Below are 23,812 nucleotides of genomic sequence, written 5' to 3' on the forward strand. Positions count from 1 at the left end.
ATGGTATTGATACTCTCATTGCTGTTCCTGAGGGGTTTATCTGTCCTGGGTTCTGTGTGTCAAGAGCTCTTATCTGTACCATTGTGCATGTTCTGGTCTAGCCGGATTTTTAAGGTAGAGCTGTGGTCATGATAGTGGGCGGGGGCGGGGGCGCATTAAAGAATTAGAAGAATGTTGTGCTCCATCGGTGCTTTGCTGCACCCTGGCTGACTTATTCCTTCCTTGTAACCCTTCTGTGAAGGAATGTCCAATTGTCTACAGATGGGCTTTGGGTCTGTTCTCCGCCTCCCATCATTTGCATCAATATATTTGTTTGTTTTGGAGAAGAGTATTGAAAGTACCTTGGACTGCCAAAAGAGCAAACCAATCTGTCTTGGAAAAGGTGCAGCCAGAGTGCTCCTTAGAGGCAAGGACTTCATCTCACGGACTGTGCGCATGTTGTCAGGAGAGACTACTCCCTAGAGAAGGGCATCGTGCTTGGTTAGAGTAGAAGGGCAGCAATAAAGAGGGAGGCCCCCAGAGGATGGATTGACACCGTGGCTGTGACAAGGGCTCCAACATGACTGAGGATAGCACATGACCCCAAGGTGTTTCGTTTGATTGTATATACTGCAGGGGTCCTCAGATTTTTAAACAGGGGGCTAGTTCACTGTCCCTCAAACCCGTTGGAGGGCCGGGCTATAGTTAAAAAATAAACTATGAACAAATTCCTACGCACACTGCACATAACTCATTTTGAAGTAAAAAAACAAACGGGGCAAAAACACCCAGCGGGCCAGATAAATGTCCTCGACGGGCCGCATGTGGCCCGCGGGCTGTAGTTTGAGGACGCCTAGTATATAGGGTCACTTTGAGTGGAAACTGACACATTGGTACCTAACAAACCTAACATGTCAAGTTCAGAATGAATTTCACAATTATAGAAGAGTAGTAAGGATAAGAATAGTACAACAAACAGGTATTCATCTTACCCAAATTGACTTATTATTATGATAACTCAGTTGTGCATGCTCTCTCTCTCTCTCTCTGTCCACATATACTTCCCCCCAGGAGCCATTTGAGAGTCAGGTACATGATTTACGACCCATTACCCCTAATGACCCTGATTACCCTGGAAACCCCATTACCTCTGAATATGGGAGACTGAAGAAGAATGGTTGCCTTTGGATTCTCGTGCTGACAGAGGACATTGAATGTAGCAGAAGCACAAACCCAGCTGTCTTGGAAGAAGTACAGTCAGAATGCTGCTTAAATGCTAGCATGGCGAGGCTTACTCTTCTGTGATTTGGACTTATAATCAGGAGGGGCCAGAGCCTGGAAAAGGACGTCCATCATGCTTGGCAGTGTAAAGGGTCAGGGAAAGAGAGGAGGACCCTCACTGGGATGAATTGGCACAGCGCTCCACTCCACCATACAGAGGGTCACTCTAGTCAGGACCCACTTGATGGCACCTGGCAACAGCCTACACCTCTAACTGTATTTGCTAAGGATTGGGATACTGTAGTATATAATCACAATACAGTTATCAACTGCAGTGCATGTCAGACTGATGCATACAGTCCACCTTCCTGATGCCAATTTTGTCAGTTGATCTGATAATATTCTTTTTAGCAGTATCCTTGCTCCCATAAGGATCCATCCAGTCTAGGATCAGATATGCATTTAATTTCCTTTCCTCCGAACCATTTCCAGACTATCTTTTATGACCTTGATTTTCTAGAGGAGTACACAGTCTTTGTTTCAATAGGATTCTCAGTTGATGTTTATCTAATGTCTAAGTTCTCAAACTTGGTTGATCACTGCGATCACCTGGGGATAGCGTGAAGCTACAGATCTCTCGGCTCCTTCCCCTTGAGATTCTGATTCATTAGGTTGCAAGTGGATCCCAGGGAATCTGTCCTTTCACCAGATCTCCAGGTCTTTCTAATCATCAGCCAAGTTTGGGAAGCTCGGATCTAATACTTCCTCATAATTGGTTTCAAGTGATGTAGGATTGTTCCCAGGGTAGTGTAGTATTAAATTAAAAAAATAATGACGCAGAGGGAGGTGAGGGTACCAGCCCCCACCCGCTGCTACTCCTACGAGTTCAGTAATACTACTTCTGGGTTCAGTAATGCACAATTGTACAGTTGAGATATATAAGTATTATATTAAAGTCATCAAGAGCATGAGAGATAATACAATAATACAGTCAGGCATGATACATAGCAACATTGCTCACCTCAGCCCAGCTTGGTGGTCCACGTGGAGAGAGGGGGAAGGGAAGGAGGGAAAGGGAACAGGGGAGAGGGGGAAGAGTCAGGGAGGTCAGAGTCTGAGAGAGAAGTTCGACTATATTGCTGATCCATGCCTATATAACTTTTGGGAGCATGCCAGCCCACTAATTACAGGTAGACATACGTCACAGGGAGGGGTTGCACAGCAATGAGAGGGTGGTCTAGGGGGTGGTCTCTGGGTCTCCATAGGAACCCTTATCAGTAGGGTGCAAACCCCTCCTACAGGAACCAAGCTAATGGCCTTAGGCTCCAGAGAGAGGTAGTCTATTGTCTCCAGCAGCAGGGAGCAGGCCCAGCCCTGTGGAGGGATGAGACAGCAGTCTGGCAACTGATTGCCTTCAGGGGGGGGAATGCCTGGGCATCTGACCTCCCCCCACAGGGTAGCACTCAACGTCTCGAGGCACGGGTCCATCTGCCTCACTTGGTGATGTTAACGTGGTCAACGCGTTGTCCAGTTCTTTCCCAGTACAGTTATTTTTTCTACTAGACAATTAATAAGCAGTCCTTTAGATAATACTTTGAGACTGTGGTAGTCACCTACTCTGGTGTCAATTTAAGGATTAAGAGTGTAGGGGTGGAGTCTAGGCTGTCAATCTGGAGATAGCCAATGAGACCTCTGTGGGCAAGGCCTTCTCCTGAGAATTCTGGGAAATCTGGTACTTCCTCCTTGGAGGCGGAAGACACATCTCTCTCGCTGCTACTCCATGGGAGACATTGCAGAAGACAAGCCACATGGTTGCAACCAGGCCTCTGAAGTCGGAGAAGCCACAGAGAGACCCCTGCCAGCGCTGAGATGCTTATAAAGAAAGCCCTTGGGCCCAAAGACTTTCTACCAATTGGTTTGTGATCGTTCTGCATTTGGCTTCATTGCATGTGCTTTGTGAATTTGAAGAGGACTTTATAGATTGATACTGGACATATGGGATAATATCGGACTTATGGACTTGATCTGGACTGGGCTGGAATGTTTTCTCAATATTTAATTGCTCTTGTATATACACCTCTTTCTTATACACATATGTGTGTCCATGGATCTGTTTCTCTGGTCTACCCAGACTAATACAGAGACCATGCAAATTTCCTATCCTAATAAAAAATAAAATAATTTTCTCTGAACCAATGCTGATTTTCTAACTGGCTCTCCCTCCACACTTCCTGGTCACCCGACTGTAAGCACATTCATTCATTCACTCATGTACCTGTTTCCTAAGAGTGTGGACTCATGGCTTTCTATTTTTTCGGTGTTTCACTATTTATTACCGTACTTATTTTTTTATTTCTGAGTTTGTCCCAGATTTGGCCCACGGTCCCTTCAAGCTGGTTCCTGTCCTTGCGACATACCGCCCATCAATTATTTTGAACACTTCCGTAATTTCGGGCATAACAGTGGGTTCCAAGCTCCAGTGGTGTCGATAGTAGGGTCGGTTTCACTTAGTCCAGTCTCTCCTGGTGTCACCCTCCCACCCCACCATGGACCTCATATATAAGACCATCAGAACCCTCAGTCATATTTCTGATGCATCTTAATCATAGAATGATGTGTGATAGAGTTGTAATGACTGATATAAGTCTGTAACAACAAAATGGTTGGGTCCAATCTTTCTACATTAAATTACAACATTTTTGGTAACTTAGTGAAAGAATAATTAAAAAGAAGAAGCATTTGGCCTTCCTTTCCTTTAATTAATACTTCGTTCTCCCAAAAGCTATTCATAGACTCACCAAGATCACGTCCCACAATCTGGTAACTAACACGGCAGACAATTTGACAACACCAGTGACAGTCTGAACACCAGCAGCAAGGAAACAAATGGCAGGTGCTTAGAGGGCGTGCAGATGAAACCACGCAGTGGGAAATGTCATTCTCACTGGCTAATAAGGGGACAGCTCTGACTAAGGCACCTTAGACAGTGCAAAAATTAAATTAGCACGTTTTCATAATGGTAGTGAAAAAGAGCAAGATTTAGCCTTGTATACTGATGCATGTAAACTGAGCTTATGAGCAATGTCCTTGTTGTTATAGCCAAAAGAAAAAAAAAAGAACAAACCACCAATTTCTGTGGAAACACTTCAGAAAAACTTTATACCAAGTCATTTATGCCACTTCCAGGCTCATATCTAGTGGTCTACCTTGCCTCAGTCTTGGGATCAGCCACTTCTCCAACGTGAAGGCTCTCCCGATCCCACTGTGACCACTCGGATGGCAAACACCAAGGTGACACTTGAGGGGTTTTGTGGAAGGCTGCCTTTCTGGGACACCGGACATTTCCCGGGGAGGAATGAGAAACCAAGTTGGGCAGGCAGCGGTTGAGCTAGACTATTCTGCGGTGCACAAGCGGAGGTCAATATTCTCAACTGGAGATATCAGCAACGAACGGAGAAGGGGTGCTGTTTGAGGATTGATTGGATAAAGAGATGGACTAGCTGGGGACACAGTTCAGCCGGGCTTTCTTTATACTTGCTTTCTTACATGGCATACATGAAAATTATGTAAAGCATTTCTCGTAATTTATTTGTGTAATATAGGGGCACAAGAGCGAAACTAAATGAAAGCAACAGACATCCCAATTTATTTTTTGTCCAGGAAACATCCATTTCCCCCCCATGTCTCACATGCACAAAGACACCTGGCTTGAGCTTCATCTCCTTTCGCTGCCCTCCCCTCTAGTGGCGGCAAACTAAAATTGCATGCTGCTCTTAAAAGCAAAGAAACAAGGTGTGCTGGGGATCTTAGGTGGTGAGAGTGCCCCAGTGAGAGCCAGAAGGACTTGTGATATCTTTACGCCCAGCCTATTTGGCAGCTAGGGAACCTGAGACCCAGGGTAGAAGAAACTGGTGGCAGAGCCAGAACACACTTCCTGGTCTGGTTTGCCCCATCATTGTAAAGGAAGTTTTGAACCTTTTTCTCTTACACATTTCACCCACTTGAATGCAGAAGAAGTGACTTAAATTTTTAATACTTTGTCACAAAAGATATCTTTCAGAACTTTATTATCAGGAATGGGTGTGTGTGTGTGCAGGCATTAATTATTCTAACGTACTATTTACCCAATTCTTTTCAAAGTTTGTCAAAAGAAAAGTGAGTAACCAAGTTTTCATCCAGAGGAAAGGGAGGTGATGAGAACAGACTTCGTTCATTCTGTGCTGATTCAAGGGATGCTGAATGTGGGAGGAGGATGAAAAGACAGGGGATCTCTGAAGGTCTACAATTCATAGAGCGTCTGGTTGCAAAGTTTGAATTCCCCCAGTGTCCTCTACAACCCAGTCTTAGCTGACTTTGCTTTCATCTCTACTGTGTCCCCTTCGAAGGATGGTTTCCAAACCCAAACCCAACCCGTTGTTTGTTGAGCTGATGCTGACACATGGTGACCCTATGTGTGTCAGGGTCAGGCTGGAGTCCATAGAGTTTTCCATGACTGATTTTTCAGAAGATCACCAGGGCTTTCTTCTGAGGCACCTCTTGGTGGACTTGAAGCTCTAACTTCCCAGTTAGCAGCTGAGCATGTTAACAGTTTGCACCACCAAGGAACTCCATAAGTCGTTGTGTTAGTCTGGGTACTTTATAGAAACAAATCCACAGACACTCATGTATAAGAGAGAGTTTTATATAAAGGGTAAGAGCACATCAAGAAAACATCCCAACCCAGTGCTGCCCAAGCCCACAGGTCCAACATTAGCCCATATGTCCGACACCAATCTGAAAAAACCTCCTCCATCTCACAAAACAGATGCAATGACGCCGACTGCAGGAGGAAAGCCGAGTCAGTGAATGTGTAAACATCTTAGCGCTGGCAGGGGTCTCCACATAGCTGCTCCAGTACCCAGGGCTGCATCGGTGTAGGTCCATGCGGCTTCTGCTTGGGGATGTCTTGCAGGAAGTCAGCCTTGCAAGCTGAAGCAGGGAACTGCTAAGGCAGCTGCACCCTGGTGTGACCATCACAAAGAAAGAGACCTGAGAACTAGAAAGGTGAGGTTCACGGATCCATTTATCCATCTGCCCTTCAATTAACCCCACATATATTTATCGGCCAGGTTGGCACAATAAGCTACCTACCTTGGTCGTGTTCACTAGTTCATTTTAAAAGACTTGAAATCCCCTTTTGTGTAGTGAAGGAGCTGGATGGGTTTGGGGCATCTTTTTAATCAATAGCAATGACTCGCCTGGTGATATATTTTTCACAAACTGTACACCCACATAAATAACATATAATGTGTGGGCATGATGAGATTATCTTGAAAATTTCTGGCTCATGTATATACCATACATGTCTAGTGACACTTTCAGAAGTGAATCTTGGCCTCATTCACTAGTCTGAACATGTTGCTTTTGATCATTAACATTTTTGTATAACAAAGGTATAAAAAGAAATGGATCATTACCATAGATCCTGGTCTTCAGCATCTCGAACCTAACCAAGGCTGTTCATAGCTCACCAAGCCGAAGCATAACCAGGATGAAGCCTGCATTGAGGAAATCTCAACAGGAATCCCCATTCAGTCAGCCCTGGCATCAGTATCACAGTCGTCTTCCCACTGCGGCTTTGCCGTGAAGGAGCAAAGAAAGCAAATCTGATACACTGTCGCGGTTGCCTCGGCAGGCGAATAGGAAAACCCCATCAGGTTCTCTTAAATTAAATGAATATGCTATGTGAGGGCTGCTTAGTCCACAGTTGAGTTATGGCTTATTAACTCCCACGTCTGATCAAAAAAAGCATGAGTCACCCTCGCCATATTTTGTTGTTGCGTTTCGGTGCTGTCCGGTCAGAGTGACCCCACGAACAGCAGAACAAAAGACGGCCTGGCCCTGAGTCATCCTCACAGGCGTTGCTGTGATTGAACCCTTTATTGCAACCCGTGGGTCAGGTCATCTCATTGAGGGTCTTCCTCTTTCTCCTTGACCCCCTACTGTCCCCGGGGCTGCTTGCTCTCTCCTGATGCTATGTCCAAAGTATGGAAAACAAAGGCTCACCATCCTCCCTTCTACTGAGTGTTTTCAGTGCACTTCTTCCAAGACGGGAGCCTTGGTGGTGGAGTGGTTCGACATTAGGCTGTGATTCTCCATGGTCAGCAGTTTGAAACCACCAGCAGCTCCTCGGGAGACAGACTGGGCTTTTGACTCCTGTAAGCAGCTACAGCCTCAGAAACGCACAGGGGAGGCGCTATGAGTCAGCACTGACTCGATGGCCGTGAGTTTGCCATTCTTCCAAGATGGATTTGTTCCCATGGTACAGTCAAGAGCCTCTACCAGCACCACACACCAAAGGCATCCATTCTTCTGCAGTCTTCGTTGTTCACTGCCCAACTTTCCCACCTGTGAGGTGATAGAAAGTGCCGTGGCTTGGGGTCAGTGCACCTTAGTCCTCAGATGGACATCCTTGCTCTTCAACACTTTCAAGAAGTCTTGTGTAGTCTAGTGCCCCAGTGCAATATGTCCTCTGCTTTCATGAGCGTTGATTATGGACTCCAGCAAACTGAAATCTTTGACAACGGCAATCTTTTCTCGGTTTGTAATAATGTTGCTTATTGGTCCAGTTGTGAGGAGTTTTGTTTTCTCTATGTTAAGGTGCAACCTACAATAAAATCTGAAGTGTTCCATAGTCATCAGTAAGGGCTTCCGGCCCTTTTCCATTTCAGCAAACAAGGCTGCCACCTGCAGGTCACAGGGTGTTAATGCATCTTCCTCCAAGTCTAATGCTGTGTTCTTCACACAATCCAGCTTCCTGGCCTTATTTTCTCAGCATACAAGTTAGATAGATATGGTGAAAGGAAACTTGTCCCCTAACACGCATCTTTTCTGATTTTAAACCACCCAGTATGCCCTTGTTCTATGTACACGCCTCTTGGGGCCTATGTACAAGTTCTTCATGAGGAAAATTTAATGTTGGTATTCCTATTCTTGGTAATGTTATCTATAATGCCTTATGATGCAGACAAATACCTTTGTATAGCCAACGACACACACACAAGCATGTTTCTGGTATTCTCTTATTTCATCTAAGAACCATCTTACAGTAGGAATGATAAATCCCTTTCTCCTCTTCTGAATCCTGCTTGAATTTCTGATTGTTCCCTATCAATGTACTGTTACCACCATTTAAAAATTATCTTCAGCAAGATTTTACTTGCATATGATATTAGCATTATTCAATACTTAATTCAGTCTGTTGGGTCACTTTTCTTTGGAATGTGCACAAATATGGATCTCTTCCAGATGATGGCCAAATTTCTTAGCATAGGCCAGTGTTGCATCTGTGTGTTGAAGTACTTCAATTTTTAGTCTGTCAATTCTTGGAGCCTTGCTTTTCCCTAATGCCTTTAGGGTAGCTTGGACTTCTTACAGTGAAATAAATTCTTTATCATATGCTGCTCTCTGAAGTGTCAACCAGTTCTTTTTTGCTATTCCTTTTGCTATTCCTGCCTTTGGATGCTTCCTGCATCGTTCAATATTTTGTCCACAGAATCCTTCACTGTTGTATCTAATGGCTTGAATTTTTCCTTCAGCGCTTTCAGCTTGAGATTTGCTGAGCATGCTTGGCCTTTGTGGCTTTCTACCTCCAGGTCTCTACATAGTTCATTTTTAATACTTTACTCTGTCTTCTTGTGCCAACCTTTGAAATGTTCTGTTCAGCTCTTTTCCTTCACAAATTCTTCCAATTGCTTTAGTTTCTCTTAGGTTCAAGAGCCAGTTTCAGAGACTCCTGCATCATCCAGCTTGATTTGTCCTTTCTGTCTCATATTTTAAATAAACTTTTGCTTTCTTCAAGATGCTGTGACAGTTACATAATCTCCTGTCAACTTGCGAAGGGATGGAATCTAGCCTGTCAATCCGGCAGCAGCTTGATGACCTCATTTGGAGGTGCCAAGGAGATAAATAGCTCACTGGAGGCCAGATACACACAGACTCTCTGCTTCTTCTTCCTACTGACAAGACACACTCCACCAGAGCCATAGAGCTGGTGGAGCCATGTGGAGACCCCTGCCAGCGCTGAGATATTTCCACTGTCACTGGATCCACAAGACTTTCTACCCCCTGGCCGGTGATTCCTGCATTTGGTGTCATTGTATGTTTTGCATGAGTCTGAAGAGGAATGCATAGATTGGTGTCAGACATATGGGCTAATATTGGACTTATGAGCTTGATCTGGACTGGGCTGGGATGTTTTCTCAATATTCAATTACTCTTTTATATAAAGCTCTTTCTTATACATACATGTCTATCAATTTGTTTCTCTAGTCTACCCAGACTAACACAGATGTCAACTCACAACTTGTCTGGTCTTTGTTCATTAGTATTCAATGCATCTACTCTGCTCTTGTGGCGTGCTCTAAAATCAGGCAGGATAGACTCAAGGCTGTACTTTGGCTCTTGTGGACTTGTTTGCATTTTCTTCAGCTTTCACTTGGACTTCTATGTGAGACCTTGATTCTTGAAAACATGTAAAAAAAGATCCTTGCTTCTTGTACACCTCACATTTGAATTTTGCGACCTACCTATTAGTCCCATCCAGCTCTTGATTATACTGCACCCATGTTGTTTTTCAATTTGTGACTCTAAATCTTAGAACCCTTCAGGATAATTTCAGGAATCAAATGCAAGTCCTGTAGTGACTCAAAAGTGAAAATCATTGCAAGGGCAGAAGAAACAAGCAATAGGATGGCAGCTTGAGAGTTCAAGGTTGGAGAGTTGTCCATTCACAAACGGAAAAAGGAGAAAACGAATCTGCGAAAATGTGCAACACAGTGGGACTAAGAGAAACATCCTGAGCTGGAGCACGACTTGAAAGAGTGGATTATTTCTCAGAGGCAACAAAATCAAGCTGTCTCTACCGTCGCCCTTCCGAATGAAGAGACGAATCCCACATTACAAGAGGAGTTTCACCTGGATTTGTATGCTCGTGAAAGGAATGTCTTTTCTATGAGACTGGGAATGACTGAAGGCCAGCAACTTCCAGATGGCAGGGAGCAAAAGATGGCTAACTTCCATGAATTTGGCACCAAAGAAATTTCTGAGCTCAGTATCTTTGCATGGACATAATTGATATGGGCAAGGTTCGGATGTGCTTTGACATTCTGGCCACTAGGACTATAGCTGCTTCAAGTATGGAAATTATAGTCATTATAATCACTGGGTACTTGTTTCACTAGAATCCTTGGTCGCCCTGGGAAATGGGTGAAATGAAAGCTAATGGTGATTTTTGAGAGAGTGATCATGGCCCAGGAAACCCTTCCCACCCGTGCGGTTGTTGTAATGCAAAGGGATGGATGGACTGGGATCTTGTGGAAGTATCGTTTGTTGGGTGCTGTTGTTAGGGGTTTCAAGTTGGTTGCGAGTCATGGTGAACCTATATTTACAACAAAAGGGGAAAAATCCGCTAACCCTTTGGCACCCTCCCCGTTGTCCTTGTGTTTGTTCGAGTCTACTCTTGCAGCCACTGTGTCGGTGCACCTTGTGGAGGGCCTTGCTTGTTCATGCTGCCCCTCCACGTTCCAAAGGGTGATGGCCTCCTCCTGCCACTGCTCCAGTGACATGTGCGAAGGATGTGAGATGAAGTTTCGCCATTCTTTCTTCTCAGGAGCATTCTGGCTGTTCTTGCGTTGAGAGAGTACTTGAGTCGAGGCCCAATGCAGGGCATCGTGTTCTTGATTGCTGCTTCTGTGAGCATTATCGTGCAATGTATGGGTAGATAGATGTTCTGGGGCCAGGCAGGGGGGCATTATTTTACAAGAAGTCTTCGCTCATTTTCAACACCACGGTTACTCACAAAGAAAAAAAGTTGAAAATGATACGAACTCCACTGGTGCCCATCATGCAGTCAACACCTGGTGTTCTTACCTGCATGGCACAGCCACTAGGCATAGCAGTCAGTACCCATGCAAGACTGGGGTGGGAAGGGAGCGGGATGACTGGAGGCAGTTTGGGATTCATGAGTTCACACTATCAGGACCACTGCTGCGGGTGACCTTGACAGAAGTCTATGTGTGAGTCACTTCTTGGGGGAAAAGCAGCCCTGAAAGCATCCACCGTGGCCTCAGCAAGGCGGGGATTGTGTGCCGGCAGAGTACTGTTGCTGAAGATGAAGATGCCCCAGGGAGTCACAATGGCGACATTAGATCAGAAGTCACTGAAAAGCATCTGCAGGCAACTGGGAGAAATTGCACTGATGAGAGTGACAGGGGATTGGGTTCCAGGAGGTGGATGATGATGATGATGGATTCTTAAACTAAATGTCCTATTGTGACATGAGAACACACCTTCTGCTGGTGACTTTTATTTGTTGATTTTTAAGACATTGATGCTCAAATATTCTCGAGAAGATTTAGGAAAGCAATTAAATAGCAATGACCATCTTATTCTCGTAGTTTCAGGCCTAGGATAACTTCTTACTTACTAAGTGTTTTAGCTCTGTGGCAGGGAGATTTTATGTCATCTTGATTTTGTGTGAAAGCGTAGGGATGGAATCCAACCTGTCAATCAGGTCGCAGCTTGATGATGCCTCCATAGGGGTGTGGCTTTTCTTTGATAAGGGAGAAACTGGGAACTTCACCTCTCTTTTCTTCTTTACCTTGCTGCCTCCTGCTTCCTGGGACTCCGTGTCTACCTCCAGGGGCAGGACGACAACCATGTGGGAGGACAACCCTGGTAGTCCAACTCGGAGGTGTCTCCCATGGAACTTGGATCCATGTGACTCTGCACCGTGACCTGTGATCCTCCTGCATCCCACTTCATCTTTCTGCATCTTCAGGGAGTGGGCAGAAGGCTCTGGCTAGCATCGGACCCATGAACGTAAGGTGGACTGGGCTGGGATGCCTTCTTGATATAAGATTACCTCTTGATAGAAAGATCTTCGAGATACGTATATGAATATCACTGATTTTGTTTCTCTAGACAACTCTGCCTAAACACAGGCTCTTTTTTTTTGGTTTTTTCTTTTTTTTTTAAATCATTTTATGAGGGGCCCATACATCTCTTATCAAAATCCATACACACATCAATTGTGTAAAGCGCATTTGTACATTCATTGCCCTCATCATTCTCAAAACATTTCCTCTCCACTTAAACCCCTGCATTAGGTCCTCATTTTCCCCTCCCTCCCCGCTCCCCCCTCCCTCATGAGCCCTTGATAGTTTATAAATTGGTATTTTGTCATAAATTGCCCTGTCCGATGTCTCCCTTCACCCACTTTTCGGTTGTCTGTCCCCCAGGGAGGAGGTCACATATAGTTCCTTGTAATCGGTTCCCTCTTTCCTACCCACTCTCCCTCTACCCTCCCAGTATCGCCACTCACACCACTGGTCCTGAAGGGATCATCCGCCCTGGATTCCCTGTGTTTCCGTTTCCTATCTGTACCAGTAAACACAGGCTCTTTCTGTAGTTGCACTCTTGGGTTTCAACACGGCCATTCCCATCAGGAACCTGGGCAGTTCACCACTGGTTGTATTTGCAGTGGGAAAAGACTTACCTCTTTGGCTCCATGACATCAGTGAGTCCAGTTATGTTAAATCTATTGAACAGAAGACAAATGGCAATTGAAGCCAGCAAGACGGAGCGGTATTGGTGTTTTGTGCTTAGGGAAACAACGCGGGGAGCCCAAACAGTACTGGCTCCTTTTTGTTTCTCTGTAAATCCAGCCCACAGCGCTCTCTGTTTATCTTGCTGATTTGCTCTGTCCTTTTCACCATCACTGTTTCATCCTCGTAGGAAATCATCTTAAGGATGAACTCATGAAACCGTTCATCCTGTGAGGAAATTATCCCCCGACTGCCCTCGTCATGTTTTGCTTAGAGTGCTGCCTTATTCTCAGACGTGGTCTCTCGGCCTCTGCTCTTACCAGCTTCCCGCTCCATTCTTCACACTGCAGCCCACTGCCTGTCCACTGCGCCCAGAACCATGCCGGGTCCCAAAACTGTCCCGACCCAGTTTCAGCCCACCTCTGGGGCCTCATCTTTTGTCGGTCCTCCTCACCCTTCACACTTTCTAGTCGTCCTCAATCGTCGCTCCAAAGAACTTCTGGCATACTCTTAAGTGAATAGCTAAGCATTTGCATCATAAGTTCACATACTAAAAAGGATGCGACTATGCCTTTAAACAAATATTTTCGAGTAAAACATCACTCTCGGTGGAATTGTAACACCCCAGCAATGATCTTTTAAAATAAAAGTTTTCTAAACTCACTGCCATCACGTGGATTTCAGGACATTGGAGCACTGACCCAAGCTTCGTCTTTCCCCCAGGAATGACTGGTGCTTTTGAACGGCTGACTTTTTGATTGGCAGCCCAAGACATAACTCATTGTGCCACCGGGGTTCCTCATGAGACATAGATAGTTGATTGTCTTTCGAAGATAACACATGGAGACGCTACTCTGCACGGTTGGGTGCGGTCATGTTTTTTCTACCTAATATGATTAGAACTGCCCGCTAGGGTTTTCGAGCCTCTGATCTTTACAGAAGCAGTTTGCCAGTTATCCCATGGAACACTGGATGGGTTAGAACTGATAACTTCAGTTATCCGTGAAGGGCTTAACCACTGCGCTACCAGGTCTTCTTTTTGAGTTCATGAGGCTGCGGTGGCTGCCTTGTTGGTTCTGTGTGACCTTACAACCCCCATAACAGTGGGGGTTTTATGGATTTGATTTTCAGTGGCTGCAGTTACTTTTTCAGAAGTAGTGTACCAGGTCTCTTGCGAGAACTTGAACCTGTAACCTTGTGGTGAACAGCTAAGCGTGCTAACCATTTACATCACCCAGGGACGTTTACTTATCTCTTATTATTAGCTTGGTCGCTTTGAGGAAGTAACTTAGCCTCCCTGAGCATATGTATAATGGGGACTAGACTTGCTATGACCATTCAAAGTGCCAGCCTATTATGTTAAAAGGTAAACAAAGAAACCAAACTCACCATTATTGAGTTGATTCTAACTCTCTAGAACAGAGTAGAATTGCCCCCTGTGGGTTTCTGAGACTGTAAATCTTTTTTAAAAATATCATTTAATTAGGGGCTCTTACAGCTCTTATAACAATCCACACAGCAATTGTATCAAGCATATTTGTACTTATATTGCCATCATCATTTTGTAAACATTTACGTTCTATTTGAACCCTTGGTATCAGCTTCTCTTTTTTCCCCATCCCTTGTGATCCCTTGATAAATTATAAATTATTATTATTTTCGTACCTTACACTGACCGCTGTCTCCCTTCACCCACGTTTTTGTTGTTCATCTCCCTCGGGTGTGTTTGTGATTATTTGTCTGTGGGAAACTAACACTGAGGAATTGATTCCCCCTTCCTCCCGACCTTCCCCCACCTTGTCCCTACACTCCCAGTATCACTACTCCCATTTCTGTTCCTGAGGGGTTTATCTGACCTGGATTCATGTGTCATGTGCTCTTGTCTGTACCAGTGTACATACTCTAGTCTAGCCCCATGTGAAAGGCAGGACTGGGGTCATGAGAGTGGGGGGTGAGGAAGCCTCAAGGAACCAGAGGACTATTGTGTGTTTCATCGGTGCAATACTGCACCCTGGTTGACTTATCTCTTCTTTGTGACCCTTCTCTGAGGGGATGTCGATTGTCTCCAGATGGGTTTGGGGTCTCTGCTCCAACCCCCACCTTGTTCTCAACAATGTGTTTGTTTGTTTTTGGTCTTCTGATTGAGACTGTAAATCTTTATGGGAGCAGACAGCTTCATCTTTTTCCCTCGGAGTGCCTGGTGCTTCTGAACTGCTGACTTTGAAGTTAGCAGCTCTCCGTGGAACCATTATGGCACCAGGGGTCTTTCCAGTGGTGTGCTGGTGCTGGGTTATACTAGCTTTTGAAAGCCATGCCATTCGTTAAACATAGGCATTATGAAGATTCAAATAACATAAAACTATAACAAAATAAAGTATGATAAAATAATATTCAGGGATAAAGAGATCCCAAATAAGAATATAATTTATAGATATTGATCAGATCTTAAACAGGACACAGACAAACCATCTGGATGAGGGAGACCATCAGCACCAACCTATAGTGGTGTCCAAGGATTCTTGGGGACAGGGCTATTTAAACAGGACATGGTGAACAAAGGACACTGTCACAAAATTATTAGCATGATGACTGGTGGCAGATAAATTCATCACAGTTGAGGCTACACAAGTGGGAAAGGGAGCACAATGGGCATTGAGATACGTTCATGATTAAAGACCACACGTTAGCTCAGGGCCCTCCGAACAAGGTCCCCATGATTATGCAACCCTCCCGCCCATGCCATGCCTGTGTAGGGCTTCGGCGGCTGTGAATCATTACAAGGGCAGATAGCGTTATCTTTCTCCCAAGGAGCTGTTGGTGGGTTTGAACTGTTAACTTTGCAGCTAGCAGTACAAAAAATCCAAACAAAACAAAACGAAAACCACACAAACTCACTGCCATCAAGTCAATGTTGACTTAAAAGATCATTTTATTGGGGGTTTTTACAGCTCTTATAACATTTCATACTCAATGCTGACTCTTAGCAACTCTACAGGACACGATAGAATTGCCCCCTTTGAGTTTCTGAGACTAACTGTTTACAGGAGTAGAAAGTTCCACCTTGCTCCCTTGGAGTTGATGGTGGTTTCAAACTGCTTACCTTGTGGTTAGCAACTCAACGAGTCACTGCTATGGCACCAGGGATCCATTGCTTACCCCAAAATGCCTCCCGGGCTCCTTATTGGCCCGAGTACCCTGATTTCCATCCAGGGCACACCTGAGAAAGTCCCTGCGGGTGAGGTTGTCCCTCCCTGGGCTGGTTGGGGGAGGTACTAATCATCTGTACATCTCTTCCTGCTTGTATTTGGTGATGTCCCATTGGTAGTCTGCAATTGACCATAGTGAGAGGAATTGCACCACAGAAATTGGCAAATTTTATTCATTATTTTTGTGGGGGAAGGTGTGGGTGCTATTCAACATTAGCACACCATTGTTTGCATGCAGGCTTTGAGCAATCCACAGCCCTTCTTGTCTGGTTCTTGTCCTCTGTGACTTCGTTGGTCAACTTTCTCAATGTTTCTCAAATTTGAGTGTGCAAAAAATCTTCTAGAAAGTTGTTAACAATAGATTCCAAATCCTTTTTCTCTAGATTCTGATTCAGTGGGTCTAGGGCAGCAGTTCTAACCTGTGGGTCGCGACCCCTTTGGGGGTCCAATGACCCTTTCACAGGGGTCACCTAAGACCATCAGAAAACACATATTTCCAATCTGAAACCCAAATGAAGGCGGAGCATGATAGTGGGACAAGAGGAAAGTAAAAGGAAATAGAGGAAAGAGCTAGGAGGTAAAGGACATTTATAGAAGTCTAAATAAAGACATGTACAAAAATATAAATATATTTATATATGAGGATGTGGAAACAGATCTATGTGCATATATGTATAGATGTAGTACCAGGCCTCCTGGAGTGCCAGCCTGCTGTGTGTAAAATGGGCCCTCTGAGAAGCAGGAAGAGGGGTCTCATTAACAGGAAGTGCCAGAAGTGGAGCACTTCCTCTAGACCTGAGATGATGGTGCAGTGACACTCCTGGACATAAAACAGCTATAGCATTAGAGGAGCAGCGACCGCAGGACAAGGAACCAGGACATGGGGCCAAGCGATGGGCTTCCCAAGCGTCGGAACAAGAAAAGCTGAGTGCTTTTGTGCAGGAGACTTGCTTATGGAGCAGGGCATCTCTGGGCACATAATTGGGGATGCAAGGCTTGCTGATCCATGGAGCTGAATACCTTAGGGTGGAGACGTACAGTGGAGCAGTATGCCCTTTGGCCATCTTAGCAGCCCTGAATAGAATTTTGTTAACACATCCTGATGACCAAGGGTATCCTGAGCATTTCTCACTTGCATTACAATCTGTCAACTTCCACTAAACCCTTTACTCATGAATATTGTCCGAGTTCTGTGTAGACATTGCCGTGGCTATTCGAACTTAGAGATCAAGTAGAGAATGCTAATTAAGACAACGCAGATGGAACATAGTCTCTTGAATGGTTTATTTCTTTGAGTTAGGGATATTTGTGCCGTGTCAGAAATTGAGCCAATGAAGTCACACATACTTTCTGATCTTTCTTCTATTCCTGTAACCTTTTTCTCATTGTGCTGAGCACTGCCAGACTCAATTCAGATTCTGAGTACACATGTGTGAAGCACTTGGTAATTGTAAGGCCCTGTGATGAACTTTCAGACATGAAGTCAATCCCTAATAATCAACAACAAAAAAACATGGAATCATTATTATCTGCCTTCTGTGTGTATCCCAACCTGATTCCAGTTTTAAGGTTTTCCACCCTCCTTCACTTGCGTCGCGGCCTGTGTCGGTCTGATTTCTGCCATCTCAGATTTCAGGATCCACTGCCCTCGTCCCAGTTTCCTTAAGCCCAAACGTGTGCTTCTCTTCTGTCTCATCTCAAACACACCTTTCAAAAGACTGACTCACCAAGGTTAGGTTCAATTTAAAGATCTCTTTGGCCATTGTATTAATGGTTGAGATCGACCCATATTCATCAACTTCATTTTGGCTCACCCTGTGACTTTTATTCAACACTCAGGTTACTTTCATTCTTGAATAATATTTTAATACGACAAGTCTTTTGGGATTCAGCAGATTACTGTAACTCATTCTAGCTCATTAGCACCCTTTTTGTTTAATTGGAGCCTCTTGTTTGGCCCTCAGAGAAGCAGCACAATGACAACTGCTGCAACGTTCTTCCCTTTAGTCCTGTGGTTGTTGGGTGCTGGTGAGGTGACTGCCACTTATTGAAACCTTATGTGACAGAGGAGAACCGCCTTTTAAGGTTTTCTAGGCTGAAATATCTATGGAAGCAGAGTGCCAGGACCTTCTCACCTGAAACCACTACTTATGCCCTTGTGTGAATTTAAAGAGGCTTTATGTACTGATTCTAATAGTCGGAAAACTTTTCTATCAATGATATTGTGAATGTGACACTTGAAGGAAAGAACATTCTTTAGTCATCTCTTCTCTCTTGTGGCCAGTACAGTGTCCACTGCCATCGAATTGATTGAGACTCACTGACCCTGTAAGACAGAGTTCACCTACTCCATAGGGTCTCTGAGTGTAATAGTATCTGGCTCATAGACTTGCCATATTTCCTGCTGACCCTGGGAGCTATCAGGGGTCTGTCATAATTTCTGGTGGCCTTGGATTCATTAGACTATGTAGCTATGAGACAGACTGAATCAGGAGAAGCCTCCAGCTTAACATCTAAGCCATAGACTTTTACCAGACTGGACTTAACTGCTTCTACATCTGTGTGAGCCACGTTCTTCATGTACCATTTTACATATATACATATATATTGTTCTCCTAGGAAGCAGATGATGGGTTCAAACTGCCGACTTTTGTGTTAACAGTCTAATGCTTAACAGTCACTGTACCTTCAGAGTTCCTTACTCAGTATAGTAGCAACTCAGAAAATATACAACATGTTGATTGAATTCATAATTATAGTACCTTGGTGATAAAGGTGGTTTAAAGCAACTCAGGTGATTATCTAAAAAATCATCTTCTTTGCAAGTTTCCTCTGCTGCTTTTAAAGTCTAAGTCAGCTGTTTCAAACTTGGTTCTGAAAGACTTCTTGACAAGGGTGCCAAGTCTATTTATTGGTCAAAGAATAGTCTCTTCAATGAATTATGAGAACTGGATTTTCATGTATAGAGGAATAAAATTTAGTACCTTATGCATATTACATATAAAATTAGCTCTAAATGGATCCTAGACCTAAGAAAAGAGCCAGTTATAAGATTTCAGAAGAAATTTTCCCAGGTAAGTCTTTGTGACCTGGAATTAAGAAATGATTTTTAAAGATATATTAAAAGCAAAAATGATAAAAGATAAAATAGATATATCAAAATAAAAATGTTTTATGCTCCAAAGGGACACCATCAAGAGAGTGAAAAGTCAATTTACAGACAAAAGGAGAACATTCTTCACATCAAAAGATATGATAAGGGAAGTCTATTGTATCCAGAACAATTATAAGCAACAATACGAAGGCAAATAACCCTAATTAAAAATGGGCAGAATATTTAAAACAGCAATTTCTCAAAAGATATATAAATGGCCAACAAGAACATGAAAAGATGCTCAACATTAGGGAATTTCACATTGACATCCCACATCACACTCATTAGCAGATCTAGAACCCAAAAAATGGATAATAACAGGTGTTGGCGAGGATGCAGAGAAATTGAAACATTCATTGACTGCTGGTGGAAATGCAAAATGGTGCAGCTACATAAGAAATAGGGTATATATGATGCTAACTTTCCTGACACAATCGCTGAAGACAAAATGGGTGCATAAGCAATTGTGGTGAATAAAGCTGATGGTGCCTGGCTATCAAAAAATAAAGCATCTGGGGTCTTAAAGACTTGAAGCTAAACAAGTGGCCATCTAGCTCAGAAGCAACAGAGCCCACATGGAAGAAGCACACCAACCTACGAGATCACGAGGTATCGATGGGATCAGGTATCAGGCATCTAAGACCCAGAACAAAATCATTTGCAATGTGAATAGGGGTGGTGGTGGAGAGAGGGGACCATGGAGTGGAGACCCAATGCCCATCTATAGATAATTGGACATCCCCTCACAGAGGGGTCACATGGAAGAGATGAGCCAGTCAGGGTGCAGTGTAACACACATGAAACACACAACTTTTCTCTAGTTCTTTGGTGCTTCCTTCACCCCATGATCATGACCTCAATTCTACCTTACAAATCAAATTAGACCAGAACGTGCACACTGATGCTGATAAGAGCCCCAAACACAGGGAATCCAGGATAAATAACTCCCTGAGGTAGTTAGTTTATTGTGCCAACCTGGCTGATAAACACATGTGGGGTTAATTGAAGGGTGGAGGGATAAATGGCTCAGTGAGCCTCACCTTTCTAGTTCTCGGGTCTTTTGCTTTCTGATGGTGGGACCAGGGTGTAGCCAGTTCTCTGCTTTAGCTAGCAAGGCTCATTTCCTGCAAGACATCCCTGAGGAGAAGCCACATGGACCTACCCCGATGCAGCCCTGGGTGCTGGAGCACCCGTGTGGAGACCCATGCCAGCGCTGAGATGCTTACACGTTCAATGACTCAGCTTTCCTCCTGCAGTCAACATCATTGCATCTGTTTTGTGAGATGGAGCAGGACTTTGTGGATTGGTGTTGGACATATGGGTTAATGTTGGACTTGTGGGCTTGGGCAGCACTGGGTTGGGATGTTTTCTTGATGTGCACTTAACCTTTATATAAAACTCTCTCTTATACACAAGTTTCTCTTGATTTGTTTCTCTAAAGTACCCAGACTAACACCCCTCCCTCAGGGCCAACAATGAGAGTAGAGATACCAGGAGGATTAGGGGAGGGTTGGGGGAGGAAAGGGGAATCAATCACAAGGATCAAACTAGAACCCTGTCCCAGGGGGACAAATAATGGAAAAGTGGGTGAGGGGCGACAGAGAACGATGGAAAATATGAAAATAATAATCTATAATTTATCAAAGGTTCGTGAGGGTGGGCGGGTGAGGGAGGGAGGGGGAAGAAATGGGGAGCTGATATCAGGGGCTCAAGTGGAAAGAGAATTTGATAGTGACGATGGCAACATATGTGCAAATGTGCTTGACACACTGGATGAATGTATGGATTGTGATAAGAGATGTAAGAGCCCCCAATAAAAGTAAGAAAAATCAATAAATTTTTTAAAAAGAGAAAAAAATAGGGTATATAGAGTTATATCGAGTTGCCCTACAATTCCACGGATATACCAAACAGAAATGAAAACAAATTGAACAAGAAAAATAGTACAGTACTGGATTTTAACCAAAGAATAAAATAAACACTATGAATCCATGTTGATACAAAGAAATAATTGAATACAAAGAAGTCCAACTCATTAAGCGTTTGCTTCTTGAAGGGAGGACAAAGTGCTCTATGGGAAAACCCTGAACAAACATAACTTCAGACAGTTCATACCGTGCTGTGTTCTTCCGATGCCGAGACCAAAGCAATCACCTCTGTTGTCTTCCTCCGCAAGGTCCGTCATCCAACCGACCGACATGGAGATGCACAACAATCCTGGAGAGGCATTCCGCACACTGTCAGTCTGGAGGAGACTAACGTGACAGGATGATTCCACGGATAACCTCAGAGATGAGCAGTAGATACCGAAGATGACAAGCCAAATCAAGTCTGGCGTTTGGTTGGGAGTGCTGTACCCATGCTTTGTTTCCTAGTGTGAGCAACGGGGGAAAGTGGGTGCACAGGAGGTATGGGAACCCTGTACTATCTTTGGACCTTTTCCATCAAGTCTAAAACTATTCTAAAATTAGCTGTAGAAACATTTTTCTTTAGTGGTGTTGTGACTAAATGCAGTGTGGTATCCTGGACTGTATCTGGGGGTTGAGGAAGAATACTAGTAGAAAAACTGGTAAGAACCAAATAAAGCCTGGAATTTATTTACAAATAATATACCAGTATTGGTTTCTTAAATTTACAATTTTGTTGTTTTGAGACAGACCAATCCAACCATTTCTACATGGACAGTTCATGATATGAATTACATTCAAGTTGTGGAATTATTCCCCATCTCCTTTTGAGTTGTTCCTTCCCAAACAACATAAACTCACTGCCCTCCAAGTTTCCAATCTAATCTGTGAGTCTGCAGTTGCCACCAGTCAATCTGCAGAAGACAGGGCTTTCTACTCCCCTACAGAGTTGCGGTCTTGTCACCCTAAGTACAGACAAGGACAGTCTTTTTGGCGGGGTTGGGGTGGGGTAAACTCAAAGATCACATACAGTTAGATCCTAAACATGCATATCAGAGACACAATGGACTAGTTCTAACTGTGAACCATCAATGTCTAAAATAAAACCGAGTCAATCCAGAGCCCCATGTTACCTCCTAAGAATAAGGATATGTCATAGTTAACAAATACAAATATTATTCAGAAATAATGAACATAGATGGGATTCGAGAGCATAAGACATTGTTTGCTACCCTTCACAAATTAGTACATAGAATAAGAGTGCTATGTGCCCCCCCCCCCCAGTTGACTCCAACTCAGAATGACCCTTAGGACAGGTTACAACTGCCCTATAGGTTTCATAGATTGTAAATCTTCAAGGGAATAAACCACCAAAGTCTGCTGCATAGAGCCTCTAGTGAGCCCCATCTGCCAGCCTTTCTGTTAGCAGCTGAGTGCTTTAACCATTGTGTCGTTAGGGCTAAGGATATTAAAGGGACATTAATGACACAGACGTGTTAGAGTCTTGGAAACCCACAGGGGCAGTTCTACACTGCCTATAGGGTCGCTGTAAGCCAGAATTGACTCAATGACTTTGGTTTGGTTTGGTTTGGCTTGTCATTTTGATCTCCTATAGATAGATTGTGAGTGTAATATGCAAGGCAATTTTTTTAACTAGTTAAGTTAAACCAATGTTTGTTTTTCAGATGACCTGAGGGAATATTTTCAGTTTAAGGTTTAAAGATTGTCACAGGTCCATAGTTTCTGGGGTTCATCCAGCCGCTATGAGTCATGAAAATGTGAGATTCTAGTCTACAGACTCTTTCATCATGCTTAGTAATGGTAGCTGGGCACGATCCAGTTTTTCTTGTGTCACAGCAAAGGAGGCCATTAGTTACAGAGGCAATTAGCTACACATTGCTTGTTCTCCGCCCAGGCCCAATGCTCCCTTTTTCTGTAATTTCAGAGGTTCCTTAGTTTGCATACATGTACTATGGTAATGAAATTGGGTGAAGAAGATATGGAGACTGTGTATTTTCTTTGCAACTTTGCTGTAAAGCTATAGTTATTCCAGATAAAAAAATATTTTAAAAAAGTAATGCAAAGTAGCAACATACACAAGCAAAATCTGCTTGGGCCCCCTGGGGTATCCTTTCTGATGCTATCTGATGTGCCTGTGACTAAGGTGGCCAATTTCTCCCTTCCCCTTCACACACAACCTCGTTATTGGCTTCATTTAACAACTGTGAATGTATTTCATGTGCATGTATCTACAGTAGGAAAGTGACTGTGAGGGTGGGGGTGGGGAGACCTGCCTGGGTTTCCTAGGAGACTAGATGATGAATTTGAGCTTTGATCTAGAAAAACCAAAACCAAACAAACAGGGCCCTGCTTCAGAAGGAAACAAGTGAGTAGCTGTGGGCGGGATGGTGCTAGCCCAAGGAGTTGGTTCCAAAACAGAAGACAGGTAAGGTTTTTGGAAAGAAGACAGATTGCAGGGGGTTGCTATCAGACAGCCCGACTATGGAAGATATCGTTAGGATAAAATGTTTATACTTAGCATTTGATCGCCCTTTGGATCCATTTTAAAATTGTTTCGGTTTTTAATATTTTCTGCTTTCTTTTTGATTGAGGTTTTTGTGTTTTTTAGGCAGTGTTTTTGTTTGCTTGTTCTGTGTTGCAGGATTTTCTGTTAATCAGGATTCGTTGATCTCCAGAGACAGTAATTGGATTGATAACTGTCTAGGGGCATGGTAGGGGAGAATGGGGCAGGAATGAGTA

The sequence above is a fragment of the Echinops telfairi genome, unplaced genomic scaffold (genome assembly GCF_000313985.2).
Source record: "Echinops telfairi isolate 266 unplaced genomic scaffold, ASM31398v2 ScPeMD7_7427;HRSCAF=8465, whole genome shotgun sequence".
Lineage (NCBI taxonomy): Eukaryota > Metazoa > Chordata > Mammalia > Afrosoricida > Tenrecidae > Echinops > Echinops telfairi.